The sequence below is a fragment of the Phyllostomus discolor genome, chromosome 9 (assembly GCF_004126475.2).
Source record: "Phyllostomus discolor isolate MPI-MPIP mPhyDis1 chromosome 9, mPhyDis1.pri.v3, whole genome shotgun sequence".
Taxonomy (NCBI): Eukaryota; Metazoa; Chordata; class Mammalia; order Chiroptera; family Phyllostomidae; genus Phyllostomus; species Phyllostomus discolor.
In genome coordinates this window covers 66,543,082-66,565,004 of record NC_040911.2, presented here as the reverse complement: position 1 = coordinate 66,565,004, position 21,923 = coordinate 66,543,082, and the positions used below count along the sequence as shown (strand labels likewise).

The following is a 21,923-nucleotide window of genomic DNA, read 5'->3' as shown; positions in this document are numbered from 1 at the left end:
TTCTTATGTGTGGGTTCACGTCTTGATTAAAATATAGGGAAAAAAATGGACAGCTTCTCTCGACTTACAAATGGAAGTAATATGGTTCCCAGGAATTATGTTTTATCTTCTCTACCCTCTGGTGGCCTTTCAGATATCTCTTAGTAAGTTATTCAGGATGTTGACAGGTGGGTTTCAGAGCATGAGGGTAGGCCTTGGGGGAAGTTTCATTCCCCTGTTTGGGTCCAGACAGAACCAAAGAGCGTGGACCAGGGGGAAGTTGCAATTAGCCTTTATTTAGTGGGCTGTGGACCTCAGTATCAAACTGGGATTAGGAATGGAAGGCTATTAATTCCATTGAGGCATCTGCTCATTATTAATTCCTTAAGAATGTAGCCTGTGTTGAGTGCATCTGGAGGCATTTTCACAGATATGGCATCACCACGTGCAACCCCTATTACCATAATGTTTGACTTTTACTGAAGTTCATCCAGTTAGAATTTAGATCTAAGAGAATAGAAACTGCTCTGTTAAATTTAGGATTTAGTCAAACTCTTGGATGGCAAATACCTGCCTCACAAATCTTGGCAAGACACACTGGTTTTGTTGTAGCCTCAGATTACAGAGGGGAACGCAAGACACTTGGACATTTTATATCAAAAGATGTACCGTTCCTCAGGCAGTGTTGAAAATATCCCAAGAACATGTGGTTAGTTTATTCCCTGTCCCTATGCTTTCTTTAGTCTGGCACCTCTCTGCCTCCCTTATTGGTAAGAGGATATAGAAATGAGGCTTTCTATCTGTTATCAAGGAATTAGTCCATTTCATCTTTTGTCTAGTATGTGGGCATAAAGTTGTGTGTGATATATCTTTTTTATCCTTTAAATATCTATAAAATCTGTACTGATGTTGCCTGTTAGATTTCTGGTATTTGTAACTTTTGTCTTTTTTTTCCTTATCTGGCAAGAGGTTTATTGATTTTGGGGGACCTATTTTTTTGGTTTGTTTTAAAATTGTTTTATTACTGTATAGTTTTATTTCTGTATAGTGTCTTTTATATGTTATGTAATGAAATAAATGAAATCAGGTAAAAATATGACTGACACCCATAACTTCAGGATGCAGAAGGTCTCTTTCTTTGGTCTCAGATTGCACCTTTTTCTCTTCTTTCTTTTCCTTTTCTTTTTCTTTGCATTTTTAAAATTTTTGTACAATTGTCTTCATTTTCCCACCACTACTTTCCCTTACCCCACCCACTCCCACCTCTCACCCTCAATCCTTCCTGCTTTGGCTTTGTCCATGCGTCCTTTATACATGTTCCTTGATAACCCTTCTCCTTCTTTCCCCCATTACACCCCTCCTACCTCCCCTCTGGTTACTGTCAGTTTGTTCTTTATTTCAATGTCTCTGGTTATGTTTTCCTTGCTTGTTTGTTTTGTTGATTAGGTTCCACTAATAGTTGAGATCATATAGTGTTTGTCTTTCACCACCTGGCTTATTTCACTTAGCATAATACTCTCCAGTTCCATCCATGCTGTCGCAAAGGGTAGGAGCTCCTTTCTTTCTGCTGTGTTGTATTCCATTGTGTAAATGTACCATAGTTTTTGGATCCACTCATTTACTGATTTGTACTTAGGTTGCTTCCAGTACTTTTCACCTTTTTATTTTCCTTTTTGTTTTTCTGTTTGAAATATCACTTTTGTTCTTATTTTTACTATCCCCCTACTCTGCTTGTTTTGAGTTTACTTTGCTTTTATTCTTTTAGTTCCTTAGGGTGGAAGCTCAGATTATTGACTTCACAGCTTTCTTTTTTTTTCCAACCTCCCGCATATTTTTATGATAATATAATAAGCAAACATATAAAGATAGTAAATTTCAAGATCTTTTTAAAAATGGTTTTACAATCCCAGTGAGAATTTAACTTCAAAGAACAGTCTATATTCAACTGTCTGATTTAAATTAGAATCTCCAAGCTTATCTTTTAAGCACCCCACTAAGCCAGATTATTTTAAACATTTTCAAGTACTTGAAATACAAAATGTGTACAATATAACAAAAGAAACATTAACATTGTTAGTTTGATTCTCTTAAGCAGTTCTGCACAAAATTCTAAATTTTCCTGAGGTTGGTAGATAATTACTTACCCAGTAAAAGGCTAGGTGAAGATTACTGTATTTTGCCATGTATTTTGCATACCTGTGGTTATGGCCCAAACTTTCAGGAAAAAAATCTTTTGTTTTAATTTTTAATTCAATTATATATTTATTTATATTTAGAAACAAAACTGATTATCATATTCTAGGGTATTGTTTTGTATATGGATATATATCATCATTGCTTTCTAGAGTTATACTTGTAATGCATAAGCATAAATAAAATAATTAAAACCATTAATATAGATATGGAATTAGTACTACCCACATATAATGTCCATTCTTATTTTTCACTCAAAATTTTGGGCAAAAAGTGTGTATTATATATGGCAAAATATGGTGGCTTCCCAAGTGATATGGTGGTGGTGGGGGAGGGGGAGAGTGAGGACCATACCTTCTTTTCTTTTAATTTTAATATATTTTACTGATTGTGCTATTACAGTTGTCACATTTTTTCCTCGCCTTTATTCCCTTCTGCCCTGTACTCCCCCTCCCACCATCATTCCCCCACCCTAGTTCATGTCTATGGGTCATATAAGTTCTTTGGCTTCCCCATTTCCCATACAATTCTTAACCTCCCCCTGTCTGTTTTGTACCTACAATTTATGCTTCTTATTCCTGGTACTTTTTTCCCATCCTCCTCCCTCCTACTCCCTGCTAATAACCCTCTATGTGATCTCTATTTCTGTGAATCTGTTCCTGTTCTAGTTGTTTGCTTAGTTCACTTTTCTTTGTTTTTTTTTTTAGGTTCAGTTGTTGATAGTTGTGAGTTTGTTGTCATTTTAATGTTTGTATTTTTGATTTTCTTTTTCTTAGATAAGTCCCTTTAACATTTCATATAATAAGGGCTTAGTGATGATGAACTCCTTTAACTTGACCTTATCTGGGAAGCACTTTATTTTCCCTTCCATTCTAAATGAAAGCTTAGCTGTATAGAGTAATCTTGGATGTAGGTCCTTGCCTTTCATGGCTTTGAGTACTTCTTTCCAGCCCCTTCTTCCCTGCAAGTTTTCTTTGCAGAAGTCAGCTGATAGCCTTGTGGGAACTCCTTTGTAGGTAACTGTCTCCTTTTCTCTTGCAGCTTTTAAGATTTTCTCCTTATCTTTAATCTTGGGTAATGAAATTATGATGTACCTTGGTATGTGTTTCCTTGGGTACAATTTCTTTGGGACTCTCTGAGCTTCCTGGACTTCCTGGAAGTCTTATTTCCTTTGCCAGTTTGGGGAAGTTCTCCTTCATTATGTTTTCAAATAAGTTTTCAATTTCTTGCTCTTCCTCTTCTCCTCTGGTACCCCTCCGATTCAGTTGTTGGAACATTTAAAGATGTCCTGGAGGTTCCTAAGCCTCTCCTCATTTTTTTGAATTCTTGCTTCTTCATTCTGTTCTGGTAAATGTTAATTTCTTCCTTCTGGTCCAAACTGTTGATTTAAGTCTCAGTTTCCTTCCCTTCACTGTTGGTTCCCTGTACATTTTCCTTTATTTCACTTTTCATAACCTTCACTTTTTCCTCTATTTTGTGACCATTTTCAACCATTTCTGTGAGCATCCTGATTACCAGTGTTTTGAACTGTGCATCTGATAGGTTGGCTATCTCTTCATCACTTAGTTGTGTTTTTTTCCGGAGCTTTGATTTGTTCTTTCATTTGGGCCACGTTTCTTTGTCTTGGCATACCTTTTATGTAGTAAGGGGTAGAGCCTTACGTATTTTCCAGGTCATGGCAACCCACATCAATAAGTTGTGGCACTATATGTGGGGGAGGGGTCTGAGAGGGACAATGCTGATTGCTTGGCTCTAGGCTGGCTTTCTGTCACTTCTTCTGTTACCCACAAGCAAATTGGACCCTTCTGGTGCTGATTTGCAGGTTGGTGATTTTGTGTACATTCTAGGGCCCGGTGGATCTCTCCAGTGAACTCTCCTGTGAGGCTGGGAGTTTCTCCCACTTCTTCAACACCCACGGGTTTTTTCAGTCAGAGGTTTTGTGGCTTTATTTCCCCTTGCTGGAACCCTGATTTGCACAATCTGTCTTGCTCCCCAGTTGTTCCTCCTGGTTTATCCACACACAAATGTGGGACCACCCACTCTGCCAGCCACCACCTTGCCTGCCCCAGTCCTCCAGCCGCTGCCTTGCCATGAGTCCTCTATCCTCCTGCTGCCTATCTCTGTCCCTCCTTCTGGTCTGGATGAATATTTCTTCACTAACTCCTTGGTTGTCAGACTTCCATACAGTTTGATTTTCTGGCAGTTCTGGTTTTTTTTTTTTTAAATTTGTTGTCCTTTTGTTTCTGCGAGGAGGCTGAGTGTGTCTACCTGTGCCTCCATCTTGGCCAGAAGTCCCTGTTCTTTTCAAATATAAGCACTTAATGCAATGAATTTCCCTCTAAACACTGCCTTAGGTGGGTATCTCAGTTTTGCTGTATTTCATTTTCATTTTTATTCACTTTAAAATGTTTTCTAATTTGCCTTATGACTTCTTTTTGCCATAGAAGCCATTTAGAAGTGTGTTGTTTAATTCCCAGATACTTGGTTTAGTTATCTTTTTGAATTCGAAGTATGAAGTTCTAATATATTGGAAACTTTTTGGTGAAAAGGCATTCGAATTTATACATGACAACATTGCATATTTTTCACAGTAAAGTGAAACATTGTCATGTTATTTTCATTGTATGAACTTCAAAAACATCATCCTCAGCTATTTTATTATGCTTAGGAATATTTTTAAATCGGATTTGAAAGCAAATATTGGAACCCTTCTGAGTTATGTCTCGTTTTTGTTCTTTTTAGTGCATTATTACTGGATGAAACTGGATTCTGAAAAATTCATGAAAGATGCTAAACACTTATACTGCTTCAAGAATCTGGAACTGAATTGTGAAAAGGAAGACAGAAATAAGAAATCAGGAACCTGAAGAGCCCTGCAAAAAAACACCAAAGGAATATTACCATTTTCTGTTGTTGCCATGGTCTCATAGAGGAAGTGGGCACTGCCAATGCAGGGGGTGCGCTCTGTGCTCATGGCAGCAGGGCATATACCTGTACTTCACCCACAAGAAGGCTTTGTTGGGCCCTATACTGTCTTTGCTTACTTTGGAACAGGATGGCCCAATATCATTTGTCATCAAGTTCTCTTTTCACACTGTGGTTTATTTCTGTGTATCCATTATGGATGGGTATCAAATGCATTCATGATCTCCATGTTCATCCCAACATTGGCCAAGCCAGTGACCATGTAAAGAGAATAGTTATCAGTGATAATGTATTGTGTGACCTTTACATCTTAAAAATTTTCTCTTTTTTCTAAAAAGAAATAATAAAACTACAAACCTCACCAGGTTTTGGTTTTGGTTTTGGTGTTTTCAAATAACCCTCTTATGAGAGGCATTCCCTTAGTGGCCCACATAGGCCTCTGATTCCCAAGTGAGAGACTGTATGATAATTTGTAGTTGATTCCATTTTACTCAGACATGAGATGGCAGGAAAGGGGAATGTGGGTGGGAAGGAAATCCAGTTTCAGAATGGCCAGATGACTGAGACCAAGTATGGCTGCCATATCTGGTTTATACACCTTTGAGAGGTAGGGGTAAGCATGTTAGGCCATACAGATGCCCCTTTAACTGGAATTGCATGGTTGTCCATATATCCAGGCCAGTATAGCTTCAGTAATATGATGAAAGAACCACACTCTGCCGAAGAATTTCTCAGTTCATTTAATCTTCTAGTGGCATGGCTATAGTTATCATTTTTAAACATGATATGAGGTTAATAGTATTTTTATATAACACTTATTATATATTAAGTGATTATATTAAACAGAGTTATCCTCTCTTGAAATATTCCTTGCTTACCAATAGAAGAGACATCCTTACTTGGCATTTTTTATAATGCTAAAACTATCTGTGACCTTTATAATAACCCTGAGTCCCTCTAGTCTGACCCAATTGTCTACTTCAAATAAAAACATAGAAAATGTGGGAAAAAATAAAAAGCTCAGATCATATCTTCAGTGTACAATTAAGTAGTTGGAATATGGAGTTGAAAAGGGGGTTGCCAGATTGCTATATGCTGAACTGATACAGATGGCCCAGTATAATGCATGATAGTTTAAATCTGGATTTGAAATCATTACATCCAGGATGCAAACTCCTGGTCAGCTCCCCCAGCTCTGTGGACTGCAAAGTACAAGAAGCTCTTCTGTTTGAGTAATCTAAGTAGGCTTTTACAGAGTGAATTCAAATTCACTTTAAAGTTACTTGAACCTACAGTTTTATAAGCTAGTTGTAAGGTTGCAGACTTGCTGAACAGATTTGTCATACATTTCCCCCCCACAACATTTTATCAGCACCAGTTATTGAACAGCTATAGCTTGTCCTTGTGGAAATGGGTAATGAAGATAGCACAGAGAGAAGAGCTAATGTGCTTGACGTTTGGATGGTGGTAATATGATAAAGTCCCTCATAACCCACAATCTAGTTCCTGGATGACATTTCAAAGGGTCTTAGACAAATTGGAGTGTGAGCAATGCCAATCTGATCAACTTGTGGAAGGGTCCAAAAATCATAAAGGAAAAAGAGCTTAAGGGGGAAAAAAAACAAACTCTGAATATTTGGAAGACATGGACAGGACACTGGATCAGGGTCAAAACTAGGAGCAGTGGGTCTGAGTTGCATTAATATAAATGCTGGCTTGACCAGAAATCCAAAAATCAAGGTGTTACAGAGCTGTGTTCCCTACCAAGGCTGTAGGGAGGATTTTTTTCCTTGTTTCTCTCAGCTTCTGGTGGCTCCTGGCTTTCCTTGGCTTGTAGCCACATCACTCCAGTCTCTGCCTCCATCTTTACATGGCCTCCCCTGTGTCTGTGCCTCAAATCTCCCCCTGTTTTTTCCTTATGACACCTGTCATTGGATACAGAACCCACCCTAAATACAGAATGATCTCATCTTGAGATTCTTAACCTGATTACATCTGCAAAGACCCTTTTTTCAAATAGCACCACACTCACAGGTTCTAGGAATTAGGAGCACCTAGCATTGGGGGCACCATCCAATCCATGTAGACAGTGTCCTCTTCCCTTTGGAGCTGGCTCACCTCCTGAGTTGTCTTCCCAGCTTCCTTTACTGTGTTGTTGGCCATGTCTATCACTGACCTGGAACCTTGGGTGCCCTTGGAGTTCCCCAGGCAGGAGTCAAGGCACTAGTACCTTGCTAAAGCTCTCACTGGTACCAGAAGAAAATAGAATGATGGTCTTTCTTCTTTGCTGAATTATGGCTAAATTCCCATTCCTGCTGACTGGCTGCTCCTCCACCATATTTAGGTCCTATAGCCCTCTTCCCCTCTCAGCTAAGGATCAGACAGTCAACAGGAAGGACAAGACAGTGTGTACCCTTCAAGAAGATAGCATTGAGGAGGGGACAAGTCCACCCTCAAAACTCCAGATGGATAGCTGCTGCTGGTTGAAAACTGATAATCACTGATAATAAAGTCAATTCCCACCCCCAACCAAAAAACAAAGATGCTGGCTTGATAGAAGGTAAAGATTTCTAACAACACCATTCAAAAGCAGATGGCGATGTTGGGGGCTATTACTGTTTGAGCAGAAGTGCTGAGCCTTATGTGTGGGGTGATTTTTATTTAATTAATTATATTTCCCTCCTCACATGCAGGGAACATGGTAAATGTTGGAAAATGTTTGCTACTTTTGTAGCATTGTATTGAAGGAAGGTTTTCTATGATCCTAAGGTCACTTTCAACACATAGGAACAGAGAAAAAGCAGTGTGCCTCAGGAAGGTCAAATGTAACCGCTGGGCAAGGTAATAAAAATGAAACTCAAGAAGAAAGCCCATGACATCCACAGCTGCATCAAAAACACACTAATTTCTGCTTTCCCCACCCCCTTTCACTCTTTCTAAAGGCCATTTCTCTTACTGTGGGACTAATGGCCAAACTGGATTTTGCATGTAGTTCTACTTGCAGAGTATAAAACTCTCAGTCTTTACACCCTCCTAACATCTCCAGCTACCTTCTACATGTTTGTAAAGCCAGCTGTTTATTGTCCATTAAAACATTATGTGAATGAGTATGGGAGAGGAGAATCATACTATATATGGCTTTTCTGAGGAGTCTTGGCAGACTGCAGCCTAGTATTTTAAACAGAGCGCTGTCTGATAATACTGTGTACTAGGCTACGTTAATCTTGCCCTTCATGGTTTACTTTATAGGAGACCAAGTTCTTCTGGTGACACAAAACTAGACCAAATAAAGACACCTTCTGGGGCTGGACATTCTGTATTATTGCCACACAGTTGGTGGTCCTCAGGGAGGCATTTTCTCAATCAAGCTGCCTCCTAACTGGATGAGTGCCACCTGGCAGATAGAGAATGTTGGATTTCATTGATTTGATCATAAGGAACACATAGTTCCACCAACTCACAATCTCCTCCAATATTGTGTCAGTTAGTAATTCCAGAGTGGTGATTCAGAGTGGTGATCTTTTTTGCCAAACAGATCTGTCGGATTCCCTGAAAAAGTGCCTTTTTCAGCCAGGCACTTTCAGAATTATTAATTTGCAATTCTTTGCTGATTTGGGTCTTTTGAAATTAGAGTTAAGAAACCTCATCTCAGAAGATATGGGATAATATCAAAGGTAGAGAGCCTCACAGTGATCATATTAGAGAAGAAAATGGTACCTGTATTGAGGGGAGCCTGCCTCCCATAGTTACTGTTAAGGTTTTTGTTCTCTCCTGGGGTACAGACACTAGTACACTAATTTTTAGAAGTTCTAGAAAACAAAACCTTCAGTTCCCATTATGAAAGTATCTATTTGTGATGGTATTTTAGATTTGTCAAATTAATTTTTTTATAATATATTTCATATTTATTTGTAGGGACCCTTAAAAAGAGCTTTTCTTGTTTTTGAGTCTTTCCTGAGGGTTGGTACATCAGAGGCTCTGTCATCAAGCAGAAAATGTATTGTGTCTGTTGAAGGAGCTTTAGCTGACAGCCCCTCTGCAGTAGGGAGATGGACCTGGACCAGGCATGGGTGTGAGGAGGTGGCCTCTCAGAGGGGGTGGAGAGCCATAGGATGAGGTGGAGTTGACCAGGTGAAAGTGGTGAGCCACAAGGAAGGTAAAACAACAGGTTCAGTTCCTCAAGGTGTGAGAGAGGGGTGGTTAAGACAACTGCCAGCAGGTCAGTAAGACTGGATTCAGGAAGAGGGGGGGTCACATGCAGGGTCATGTTGGGAAACAAGATTGAGAGGTGAGCAGGGACAAGACCCACAGAGATCTGGTAAGTCATGATAATGCATTTGGACTTCACATCTCCCTCCTCATGTTCTCCAGGCTGATTTGTTCTAGTTCTTCAGCAGTTTCTCCCAAGCCTTCAGAGTGGCCTTGGGAACTGAACCCAGCTCTGCTGATGCAATCTGAACAAGGACCCTGGACAGTAGTGTAGTGGTCTCAACAGGCTAAGGGGCTGCACAGACTTAGGGTTGAATCCTGGCTGTGCTGTTGACTTGCTGTATCCACTTGGCACAGTTTATTTGTTCATTCAGCTCTCTGAACTTCCCTCCACTATCTGTACAATCTTGGAGCATGGCTGTAAGGGTTAAAAAGAGTTGTATACAAAGCGCTAGGCACAGAACCTTACAGTGGCACACATCTGGGACACCAGGCATATTACTGTGATAATGCAGCTTAATGTGACCAAAGTGCTTTCTTTCAGTAGCTGTACCATACCTGTGGCTCTTACCAAGCCTGCAGGTAACTAAAATCCAAGGCTTACTCCGTATAACCACTCTCTGGCCAGCAGAGACCCCAACTGAAGAACTTAATTTTATTCCTGTTAGACTCAGCTCATGATTCTGGACTATTGACATAGTTCACATGTCATGCTGGATATTTCTCCCAGCTTTGTGTCATCCTCAGACATGTTTTCTATATCTTTAGTCTTGGCTAATCACAATGCACAGCATGGAGTTGGCACTCCATTAGAAATCATGTCAAGAGATACATGGCTTATATTCTCACTTAATCCACATTCTTCCTTCCCACATCACGTGTTGGTGCTAAAATTAAGCTATACTATTTTCACAGTATTTTGGTGATGAATCCAATGATTCTGTCAGAAAAAGTATTAGTACAGCATAGTGTGTTATTTGCAAACTCATGCTATCTTCCAGTGATTGCTGTGTTCTTTTCCACAGGCTCACAGGCCATTTGTCTGATCATCTCTTGTAGAATGTTTTCAGGAATCTGCATCTCACTGGCCAGGCTGATGTGTGGAATCTGTCTTTTTGAAATTAAGATTTTTAACATTTGGTTTTCTGTCCTCTTCTTTTTCACAATATTTTTCAAAGTCATAAGTGGTAAGTCTGTCTCATGATGATATGTTGAAGTTATTTCAGAACTTTTGAAACTTCAGTTCATTCAGAGAACTGAGTGTTTTTTACCTACTGTGGGCTTTGGGTCCCCTTTTACAATGTTTATTTGGCTTTTTTTGAGTTTGAAACATTTGCAGAACAGGTGTAGGTAAAATAACTAACTTAATTTGAGCACTTGAGCATGACCAAAACTGTTCAAAGCCCTTTATGTGTGTAGCCTCTTGCAACCATGACAGCCTTTTTATTTCCATTTTACAGTTGAGGAAATTGAGACTTAGAGAGGTGAGGTAACTGTTGAGAGCCCTGAAGGGTAGGAAATCTTATCCTATTTACAGAGCAATCAGCCTGCCCACAGTTTCCTGGATGCTGGCAGAACACAGGAGACCCAGAGCAGAGACACGCCTGAGCTTTATTACCACAATAGTGGAAGCTGGTGTCAGTATTTCTGCTGGCTCCCTGAACCCTGATTTCCACAATTAAACATTCCTGGAAACACAGTTTCAAAGCAAAAGCAGTCAACACCTCTGCTCAATAGATGAGCAGAAACACCAGAAGCCACAAGGAATTGTCACCCAACAGGAACTTCCTCAAACCACTTCATTAGAAGGCAGGACTCAAAGCCAGGCCATGAAGCCCCGTAGCCTGCACTCTCAGCCTCTCCCACCCTCACTGGACTGCTCCCATGATGACAACATGAAGAGAGGAGCTGTGTCACCACCTACCTTCACACAGGGGATCTCTTACAATCCTGCCCTGAACATCATTCTTATTCTAATCCCATTTTTCTTTTCAGTCACTCCTTCCATCCCCCTTGTGAGCCTGTCCAGATCCCCTCTCTACCTCTCTCCTCCCTATCCCCAGGAAGCCCCCTGTGTGTTCTTGCTTGGGTTCTTGTTAGGTTTGGACAACGGGAGACCTCTGCAGGTGATCTGAGGACTTGGAGAACAAGGCATGGTGTGGGTTCCCCTGGCTCTTCCCTCTATGAAGGCGAAGGTGCAGCACCTGGCAGGCATCCTCTCCTATAGCTATTTCTGAGTTTTCCAGTAACCCTCCCTTCTCTGCCTTAACCCTGTCCCTTCATTCATTCTCCCCAGTTGCCTCATTAGAGTAGGTTTCCTCCTCACCAGACTCAGTACCCCTTCACAGCCTGCCCCCATGGCCTGGCTGCATGTCTCAGGGTGTCCTTCCTCACAATGCATGCAGGCACCTGGACTGTTCTGCTTGTTGATACTGAAGTCATGAGTGCTGGTGCCAGCTTGAAGCTAATTTCTCTGGACATTATGGGGATGTAGTTCTTTCTGGGTCACCTGTTAACAGTTTTATCTGAGCACCCTACTCCTCTTTTACTTTAAAGTCCTTAGTCAAGTATCTGCATTTGGAGTGCTCCCTGTCCTAATATTGCAGGCAAGAGATGGCCGGGCACTTCTTCCTCTTTTGAAGCTTTCCTTACATTGAAGGAAGAGATTATGATGTCTCACCTGTCCCCTTGTCTCTTGTTTCTACCCTGAACATCAGAACTTTTAGAATTATTCCAATATTGTACAATAGCCACTGGCTACATGTTTCTTTCATTGCCTGTGCTTTTGGTATCATGTGCAAGAAATCATTGCTAAGGCCAATGTCATGAAAAATTTTCCCCATATTTTCTTGTGTGAGTTTTATGGTTCAGGTCTTACATTTAAACCTTTAACCATTTTGAGTTATTTTTATGAGTTGCACAGTATTAAAAATAACCATAGCTACAATAATTTGTTAATGGATATGCAATATTAAAAGGTGTAAGTTCCCCAGGTGATTCCATGAGCAACTAAGGCTGAGAACTAGTGTAGTAGATCTTATTTTCTCTGACAAATTTCCTTAATTGTGCCCTTCTTTCCTAAACTATAATGTATGTGGGGTAGTATCTCACATGTAAAAATACTTTTGCAGACATTATCCCCTTATTGGAACAATTCTGCACTATAACCAGAGAACAATCACACCATTATATAGATGAGGCCACCAAGAAGGAAACTGACTTGTTTGAGATCAAAGAAATAGTGATTGGGCCATGATATGAACTTAAGGCTCGTGACTCCTAGGCCTCACTTCATTTCTTTCTTTGTTCGTTTGTTCGTTCATTCATTCATTCATTCATTCATTCTAGTTACTGTGCTAGTTGCCAGGCAAACAAAGATGATATAACCGAGCCCTGACTCTAGGTTGCACTGTCTACTGAGAACACAGACTGACAGGTAAACAAGTAACCAAATCAGAGTGGCAAGAGCTTCACTACAGGTGACAACAAAGTCCTCAGAAGATGGCTGAGCAAGTCTTCCAAAGCACTCAAAGGAAGAGATTTTTGAAGGGAATGCCAGGGCAGTTTGGTTGGTGGTCTCAGACATATAGAGGATACTCAGGCAATAGCAGACAGCTATATAAAGATGTACCCAGGGAACAAACCTGGAGAAACAGAATATTCTGGGACTTTCAAGGGGGGTTTAATACTGGACATAATGCCTCATTCAAGACCTTGCAAGTCTTTTCCATCAAAGTCTTGTTTTCTATTAGCAGGTTATTCCATAAAATTGGGGCAGTATCCTGAGGGAAACATCAGCACTCCAGTTTCTGGACCATTTGGGGTGGTATTCAGAGGAAATAGGCTTTGGCCTCAGTGTCTTGTCTCTCTCTGGGCCAAGCACAGAGGTAGGCTTTGCCTTTTTTTGTGGTATGATAAATGAGATGCCATCCTGAGAGGGCTCAGTGCAAGAGGTGAAAAAGCCTAGAACTCGGCACCTGCAGAAAGTGAAGCAGAAAGAGCAATGCATGTCTGGTCAGAAGCTCCAGGTCTAGCTTCTCATTCTGTGGAAGTGCTTAGAGATCAGACCTTAGGAAAGCCATTTAACCTATGAGTCTCTTTCTTGAGTGTACAGTGGCATGCCTCCCACCATGGGTTTCTATGAGACTCAAGATGATAATGCCCTGGCTGCTGTGGCTCAGTGGATAGAGTACTAGCCTGCAAAACAAAGGGTTGCTGATTCTATTCCCAATTGGTACATGCCTGGGTTGCAGGTCCAGTCCTCGGTAGAGGGTGTGCAAGAGGCGACCACACATTGATGTTTCTGTCTCTCTCCAAAAATACATAAATAAAATCTTTTTTCAAAAGATGATAATAATCCAGGACAGGTGCAGTGAGGAGGGAGCTGCTCAGCCAATGCTGCAACTGCAGTGGAGAGGAGCAGATGATAGGAAATAGAGGACATGATCCTTATTCCTGTTGTCTTTGCAAACCCTGGGTGCCAGACATGGGTTCCAAAAGCTGTGGGATGGGATCAGATCAAAGAGCAAAAGGGGATGCAGAAGACTGCTGAGTGTCCACAGACATGCTGTTTGCTTCAATTTCTGGGTTTCTTTCTCACACACGCTGCAAGTGTTTCTGCTCAACAGGAAAACAAAAATGCAGGATGGGTAACTGGCAGCAAAGAATGTTCTCTCCACATTTCTCACTGCTTCCCAAAGATAGTATGCTTCTGAATAAGGGAAGGGAAAGAAGAGGCCCTCCCTGCTGGGGCAGGGGTTGGGGGCATCCCAGAGATCCATACCAAGCTGTGCTTTTGTTGAGAGCAATTCCCTGGGCATAATTATTATACAAATCTAGCAACCATTTGCCTGGGAATAGAATGGGATTATTTTCCCTTACACAGGATATTCCACACGCCCCTCCCTCCCCAAGATGTGCTGGTTTAAAGGATTACTTTTTAAACCTTTTGTTTGTAAATAATTCCAAACTTATAGAAAAGTTGCAAGAATAGTACAAAAGTACCCCTATATCCTTTAGCCAGATTTGTCTGTTGCTAACATGTAGGAGACCATTCTGCATGGTATGGGCCCAGCTCCCACTCAGAGATGCACAGGACCCATACCCATGGATATGTTCTCCGATAGGGAATCAGGCCTGCACTTGTTTTTGCTAAAACTCCCCAGTATGGAGTATAACTGGTTCAATCTTTTTTCCCTTTGCATTTGCAAATATCCTTCTTCTATGACGTGATTAGTGGCATTATCTCCTTTGTTTTCTGTAAAAGGTAACCACCTAAAGTGAACCTGTGCATAGTAAATGAGGACCATCATGTAATGTGCCAAGAAACCCAATAAAGGCCTGCCAAGGCAAGGGCCCAGGCTTTTTCTCCCCTTGAGAGAAAAGCCATGCTGTCCCTTTTTCTCCACAGCACTCTGTAGTCTGTGTGAATTTCTTGTGCCTCATCCACAATGTGGCAGACCCCACAGGCCGGGGTCTGCATCACTGACATATTGCTCCATATGCTTTATTATTGTTCCCTTACACAGTTATATATGTGCACATTTTTTCCTGAATCGTTCGAGGATAAATTACATTCACATTTGAGGGTAAGTTGCATATCTCACAACAGTTGAACCCTGTGTGCTTCAGTGTGTGTTTCCTAATAATTAGGAACCTCCTCTTCCAAAACCACTGCACAGTTGTCAACCTCAGTTGGTTTAATGCACTTTCATTTATTGTCCTTATTCTATTTTTAAATATATTTTATTGGTTATGCTATTACAGTTGTCCCAATACCTCCCCTTTATTCCTCTCCACCCTGCATAACCCCTCCCACCCACATTCCTCCCTTTATTTCATGTCCATGCGTCATAAGTTCTTTAGCTTCTACATTTCCCATACTATTCTTGTCCTCCCCTGTTCCTTTTCTACCTACCATCTATGCTACTTACTCTCCATACCTTTTCCCCCTCTCTCCTCCTTCCACTCCCCTGTTGCTAACCCTCCATGTGATCTCCATTTCTGTGGTTCTGTTTCTGTTCTAGATGTTTGCTTAGTTTGCTTTTGTTTTGTTTTAGGTGTGGTTGTTAATAATTGTGAGTTTGCTGTTATTTTACTATACATATTTTTTATCTTTTTCTTAGATACGTCCCTTTAACATTTCATATAATAAGGGTTTGGTGAGGATGAACTCCTTTAATTTGACCTTATCTGAGAAGCACTTTATCTGCCATTCCATTCTAAATGAAAGCTTTGCTGGATAGAGCAATCTTGGATGCAGGTCCTTGCCTTTCATGACTTGGAATACTTTCCAGCCCCTTCTTGCCTGCAAGGTTTCTTTTGAGAAGTCAGCTGACAGTCTGATGGGAACTCCATTGTAGGTAACTGTCTCCTTATCTCTTGCTGCTTCTAAGATTCTCTCTTTCATTTTCATCTTGGGTAAGGTAATAATGATGTGCTTTGATGTGCTTTCTTGGGTCCAACTTCTTTGGGACTCTCTGAGCTTCCTGGACTTCCTGGAAGTCTATTTCCTTTGCCAGACTGGGGAAGTTCTCCTTTATTATTTGTTCAAATAAATTTTCCACTTGTTGCTCTTCTTCTTCTCCTTCTGGTACCCCTATAATTCAGATGTTGGAACATTTCAAGATGTCCTGGAGCTTCCTAAGCCTCTCCTCATTTTTTTGAATTCTTGTTTCTTCATTCTTTTCTGATTGTATGTTTCTTTCTTCCTTCTAATCCACTCCATTGATTTGAGTCCCAGTTTCCTTCCCATCACTATTGGTTCTCTATGCATTTTCCTTCATTTCACTTATTGTTGCCTTCATTTTTTCATCTAATTTGTGACCAAATTCAACCAATCTGTGAGCATCCTGATCACCAGTGCTTTGAACTGTGCATCTGATAGGCTGGCGATCTCTTAGTCGCTTAGTTGTATTTGCTGTGGTGCTTTGATCTGTTCTTCCATTTGAGCCATTTTTTGTGTGTGTTGTTGTGCATGTTATGTATGAGGGCCAGAGCCTTACGTGTTCGCCAGGGCTGGACAACCCAGTTGCTGGGTTGTGACTCTGTATGTGGGGGCAGGGTCTGAGAGGGAACTATGACACTTGTTCCCCTCTCTATCAGACTTCAGTCCCTTCTGCCACATCCCCCAAGCAAACTGGGCCTATCTGGTGCTAATCCCCATGTGGGTGGGCTTGTGCACATTCTAGGACCCTGTGGGTCTCTCCAGTGAACTCTCCTGTGAGTCTGGGATTCTCTCCCTGCACCTCAACCCCCACAGGTGTTTTCAATCAGTGCCCTGTTGCTCTATTTTCTGGCACTGGGACCCTGGTTTGAGTGCAGTGCCTTGCTTCACAATCACTGCCTTGCTCTATATGCCAGTTGCCACCCTGCTCCTGGGGTCCACCAGCCACTGCCTGCACTCCCAGGGTCCGCCCACTGTGGTTTTGCACACCCAGGATGCCTTATGCACCTGGCCCCACCACTCCTTGTGCCTCAACCCCTCTCTGCCCAGCTACCTGACTCCACCCCTCCTATCAGTTTGGATGAATGTGTCTATTTTAACTCCTTGGTTGTCCGACTTCCATGCAGTTCAATTTTCTGTCAGTTCTGGTTGTTATTCTGTTTCTAAATTGTTGTCCCTATCTTGGTTGTGCAAGGAGGCACAGTGTGTGTACCTATACCTCCATCTTGGCTGGAAGTCCCTTATTCTATTTTTGTTAGATGTTTTGGCAGGTGTTGCTACATTTTTATTCTTCAGTACCAGACTCAGTCTAAGATCAGGCTGCATTTCTGTAGCTTCTTTTTCCTCCAGAATACTCCATTAGCAGACCACTTCCCCGCCACATGCCACAGTTTTCTCATCTGTAAGATGTGGGGTCAGAGCTGTTGATAACTGAGTCCTGTGATCATCTGATGTCCCAGGGTACCCAGCACAGTGCTTTATAGCCCAATTTCTCTGAAGATGTTTAATTAAGCCATGCTGTCCAGAGGATTGGGAATAACTTTCTATTAGAGGGAGCTAACATCTCACCATTCTCTCTAAAACAGGACTGCTTGCATTGGAAACAAATCTAGAGATTGTGTCCTGGCCTCTAAAAGATAACTCTTTAATAATAGTAACAATGTATTTGGTGATTGCATCATATGAGTAAGTGAAATGAATGACAGTAATTCCACAAGGTTTGGAAGGAATGAACATTTTGTTTTCAGTTAACTTCACTACATGTCAAGTGGCATAGTGTTGTTTGAAAATGGACTTACATTAGTTTAAAATGTAGATTTTAAACTTTAGAAAAATTGTTATATGTTTTCTATAAGAAATCCACTTTAAATATAAAGATTCTGAGTTAAAAGTAAAGGGATGGAGAAAAATGAAGCATGTTAACACTAATCAAAGGAAAGCCAAAGTAGCTATATTAATTTCAAACAAAGCAGACATCAGAACACAGAGAATTGTATGGACAAAGAGGGCCACTATATAATGATAAATGTGTCAGTTCTCTAAGAATGCATAACATTAGATGCATCTAACAACAGATCATCAAAATGCATGAGGCAAAATCAAAAGAGCTAAACAGAGAAATAGACAAATCCACTGTAGTAGTTGGAGACTTCAACATCTTGTCATCAGTAATTGATAGATCAAGCAGGCAGAAAATCAATAATGATAAAGTTGACCTGAACAGCACTATTAATCAACAAGATCTAATTGGCATTTATTGAACACTCTATCCATCAAAAGAAGAATACACATTTTTCTCAAGCTCACATGGAACATTCACTGAGATAGGCTACATTCTGGCTCATGACACACACTTTAACAAACTTAGAAGACCAGCAATCTTACAAAGTCAGCTGTCAGACCACAGTGAAATTAAACTAGGAATCAAGAATACTTGAAAATCCAATACAAAACTTGAGAATAAACAATACATTTTTAAATAATTCATGGGTCAACAAAGTCTTGACAGAAATTTTAAAATATTTTGAACTAAATGAAAATAAATATACAACTTATTAAAATTTGTGGGATGAAATAATAGCAATGCTTAGAGAAAAATTTATCATGATGTACATATATTAGAACATAAGAAAGAGCTAAAGTTAATAAACTAAGCTTCTTTCTTAGGAAGCCAAAGAAGGATGAGTAACTTAAACCTAAGGCAAGTAGGAGAAAAGAAATGAAAATACTTAGTTTCCTCCTTCTCCCTCAAAAAAAAAGATATAAGCAAGATGTGGCTTCACTGCTTACAGAAATAATTGTGATGATAATAGTAATAGTGGCATCAACAACAGTTTGGTGGTGATGATGATGGTGATGATGACTATGATGGTGATGGTGATGATGATAATGATGGGCAATACCTCTATAGTGCTCTTTATGTGCCAGATGCTGTTCTAAACAGCTGTCATGTATTTATACATTTAATAATTCAAATAGCCCTATGAGGAAAGTACTATTAAAATCCCTATTTCACAGACCAGACACTGAGGCACAGAGCCATTAGATACCTTGCCCAAGGGCAAACAGCTACTAAGGGGAGGGACCAGAATTTGAAGGAGGCAGTCTGGCTCCAGAAGAGCCAGAACCACTGAGTTTCTCATCTGTCTGTATTCTCCAGAAGAACAATGACTAGAACAATTTATGTGAAACAGGAATATATAAAGGGTAGAAAGGTGAGGCCTAAGATGTCATCACAGGCTGTGTAAGAAGAAATAAAGATTCTCTTCTGAGTTTATGAGCTGTTGCTAAAGTTTGAGAAATTATGGAGGATAGAAATGCTGCCAGGAGACTTGTGGCAGAGAAATTCTGCACAGGAATTTACGAGGGAAATACCACAGGTTTGTGCTTTAGACAGCACATTGATCCATGTCTTGGATAAAGTCATGCTCATCAAGTGGGCTGATCTGCAAAGGGAAAAAGCAAGAGAGCCCCCAAGTAATGCCAGAATCTAGAGTCCACTTTCAATACAATACAGTTAAATAATATTATTTGGGTAAAAATACAAACTTGCAAAATATAGGCTAGACAGGACGTAGATGAAGAGGAGTTTCTTTGAAAATGAACCTGGGGTTTAGCAAACCACAAGCTACAAATGAGTTGCAAATGTGATATAGTTGCCAAATCATCAGGCCTGTTTCTGGCCTCATTGAAAGGGATCTGATATTGATGCTAGAGGTGATAAGCTGGATACCACACCAGAATAATTTGAAATTTTAGATGCTAAGCCCTGCCCCATGAGGTGCTGATTTAACAGGTCTGGACTGAGATGAGGGACTGAGGATGTTTAAAAGTTCTTGAGGTGTTTGACCAAGGTATCATTGGCAAATATGCTTTCCCATACAGCTGGTTCCCTGTTCATTTTGCTGATGTTTTCTTTAGCCATGCAGAAGCTTTTGAATTTGATGAGGTCCTATTTGTTTATTCTTTCCCTTATGTCCTTTGCCCTAGGGGACATATCAGTGAAAATACTGCTGCATGGAATATCTGCAATGTTTCTGCTGATGTTTTCCTCTAGGACTTTTATGGTGTCACGACTTACATTTAAGTCTTTTATCTATCTTGAGTTTGTTTTTGTGTATGGCGTAAGTTGGTGCTCAAATTTCATTTTTTTGCATGTAACTGTCCAGCTTTCCCAACACCATTTGTTGAAGAGGCTATTTTTACTTCATTTTATGCTCCTGACCCTTTTGTCAAATATTAATTGATCATAGAGACATGGTTTTATTTCTGTGCTCTCTGTTCTGTTCCATTGATCTATGTGTCTGTTCTTATGGCAGTACCAGACTGTTTTGATTACAATGGCCTTGCAATACAGTTTGATACCAGGTATTGTGATCTCTCCTACTTTGTTCTTCTTTCTCAAAATTGCTGCAGTTATTCAAGTCATTTATGGTTCCCTATAAATTTTTGAAATGTTTTTTCTATATCTGTGAAATATGTCATTGGTATTTTCATAGGGATTGAGTTGAATCTATAAATTGCTTTGGGTAGTATGGACATATTGATGATGTTAACTCTCCCAATCCATGAATACGGCATATGCTTCAATTTGTTTGTGTCTTCCTTCATTTCTTTCTTCATTGTTGTGAAGTTTTCTGAGTACAGGTCTTTTACATCCTTGGTTAGGTTTATTCCTAGGTACTTTATTTTTCTTGTTGCTATAGCATGAAACCTGAGACAAGGGTTTGATCTCAAAAATATATAAAGAATTCACATGATTCTGCACCAGGTATACAAACAATCAAATAAAAAATGGACAAAGGACCTGAATAGATACTTCTCTAAGGAGGATATACAGAGGGGTCAGAGACAAATGAAAGGATGCTCAACATCACTAGCTATCAGAGAGATGCAGATTAAAACCACAGTGAGGTACTACTTCACACCAGTGAGAATGACCATCATTAACAAATCACAAACAACAAGTGCTGGTGAGGTTGTGGTTTTCTCCAGGGAACCCTACTGCACTGCTGGTGGAAATGCAGACTGGTGCAGCCACTATGGAAAACAGTATGACATTTTCTCAGAAAACTAAATATAGAACTGCCTTTTGACCCAGCAATTCCACTGCTGGGATTATACCCTAAGAATCCTGAAATACCAATTCAAAAAACCTATGCACTCCAATGTTCATAGCAGTGCTATTTACAATAGCCAAGTGCTGGAAACAGCATAAACGCCTATCAGTAAATAAGTGGATCAAAACCCAGTGGTACATTTAAACAACAGAATACTAAGCAGCAGAAAGAAGGAACTCCTGCCCTTTGTAACAGCATGGATGGAACTGGAGAGTATTAAATGAAATAAGCCAAGCATTGAAAGACAAATGCTGTATGATCTCACCTATAAGTGGAACCTTATCAACAAAACAAACAAGGGATTAAAATAGAACCAGAGACATGGAAATAAAGAACAAACTGATAGTAACTAGAGGGGAGGTGGGTAACAGGGGAAAATAGGAGAAGGTTCAAGTAAAGGAACATGTATAAAGGACCCATGGACAAAGACAACGGGGAGGGGGGAGAATTGAATATGTGAGGTTGAGGGTGGGTAGAGCAAGGGAGAGTAATGGGGGGAAATGTGACAACTGTAATTGAACAACAATAAAAAACTTTTTTTAAGTTCTTGAAGTGTTTGAAATGGCACTGGGATTAAGAAACCATAGTTGTCCTAGAAATGAAACCAAAATGGCTCTGAGCATCAAGGTGGAGAGAATATGAGGAGCTAGGCCTTCCAGTGTCAGCCTGGTTCACACCAGAGGCTTGAGGCCAAGTGAGCATTAGCAATATCTCTCTAAAGCTGCCTCCCAGAGATATTCTATACTTTAGTTTTGGGTCTTCAAAGAACTCTTAACCTTTATCAACTCCACATGCTGGTAGGATCATCCTCAGTTCTGGGCTTTACCATTTTTATTAGAGATGTCAAGAGACTACAGGCTTTGGCACTAATAGTAGTAGTTAGAAAAGTATCTCTAAAGGAGCTGACTTGCAGTGGGTCCTCCCTCCCCAGAGATGTTGGGTCCCTTCCTAGCTTTCCCTATTCTTCTGTCCAGGTGTGAAGCATGTACTACACTAGAGCAATGCAGCTTTTTCAGGTGGTGTGGTAACTAGCCTCCACAATGGCCCCCCAG

At 40.5% G+C, this 21,923-nt stretch overlaps 1 protein-coding gene across 1 annotated transcript in view; it reads left to right on the top strand.

Moving 5' to 3' along the window:
* Nucleotides 1–5,458, top strand: part of DTD1 (D-aminoacyl-tRNA deacylase 1) — a 325,980-nt gene extending 320,522 nt beyond the window's left edge. The window contains exon 6 of the mRNA XM_028524800.2: nt 4,915–5,458. The gene's annotated coding sequence lies outside the window, so the exon portion shown is untranslated. The remainder of the gene's footprint in view (nt 1–4,914) is intronic.
* Nucleotides 5,459–21,923: the final 16,465 nt, after the last annotated feature.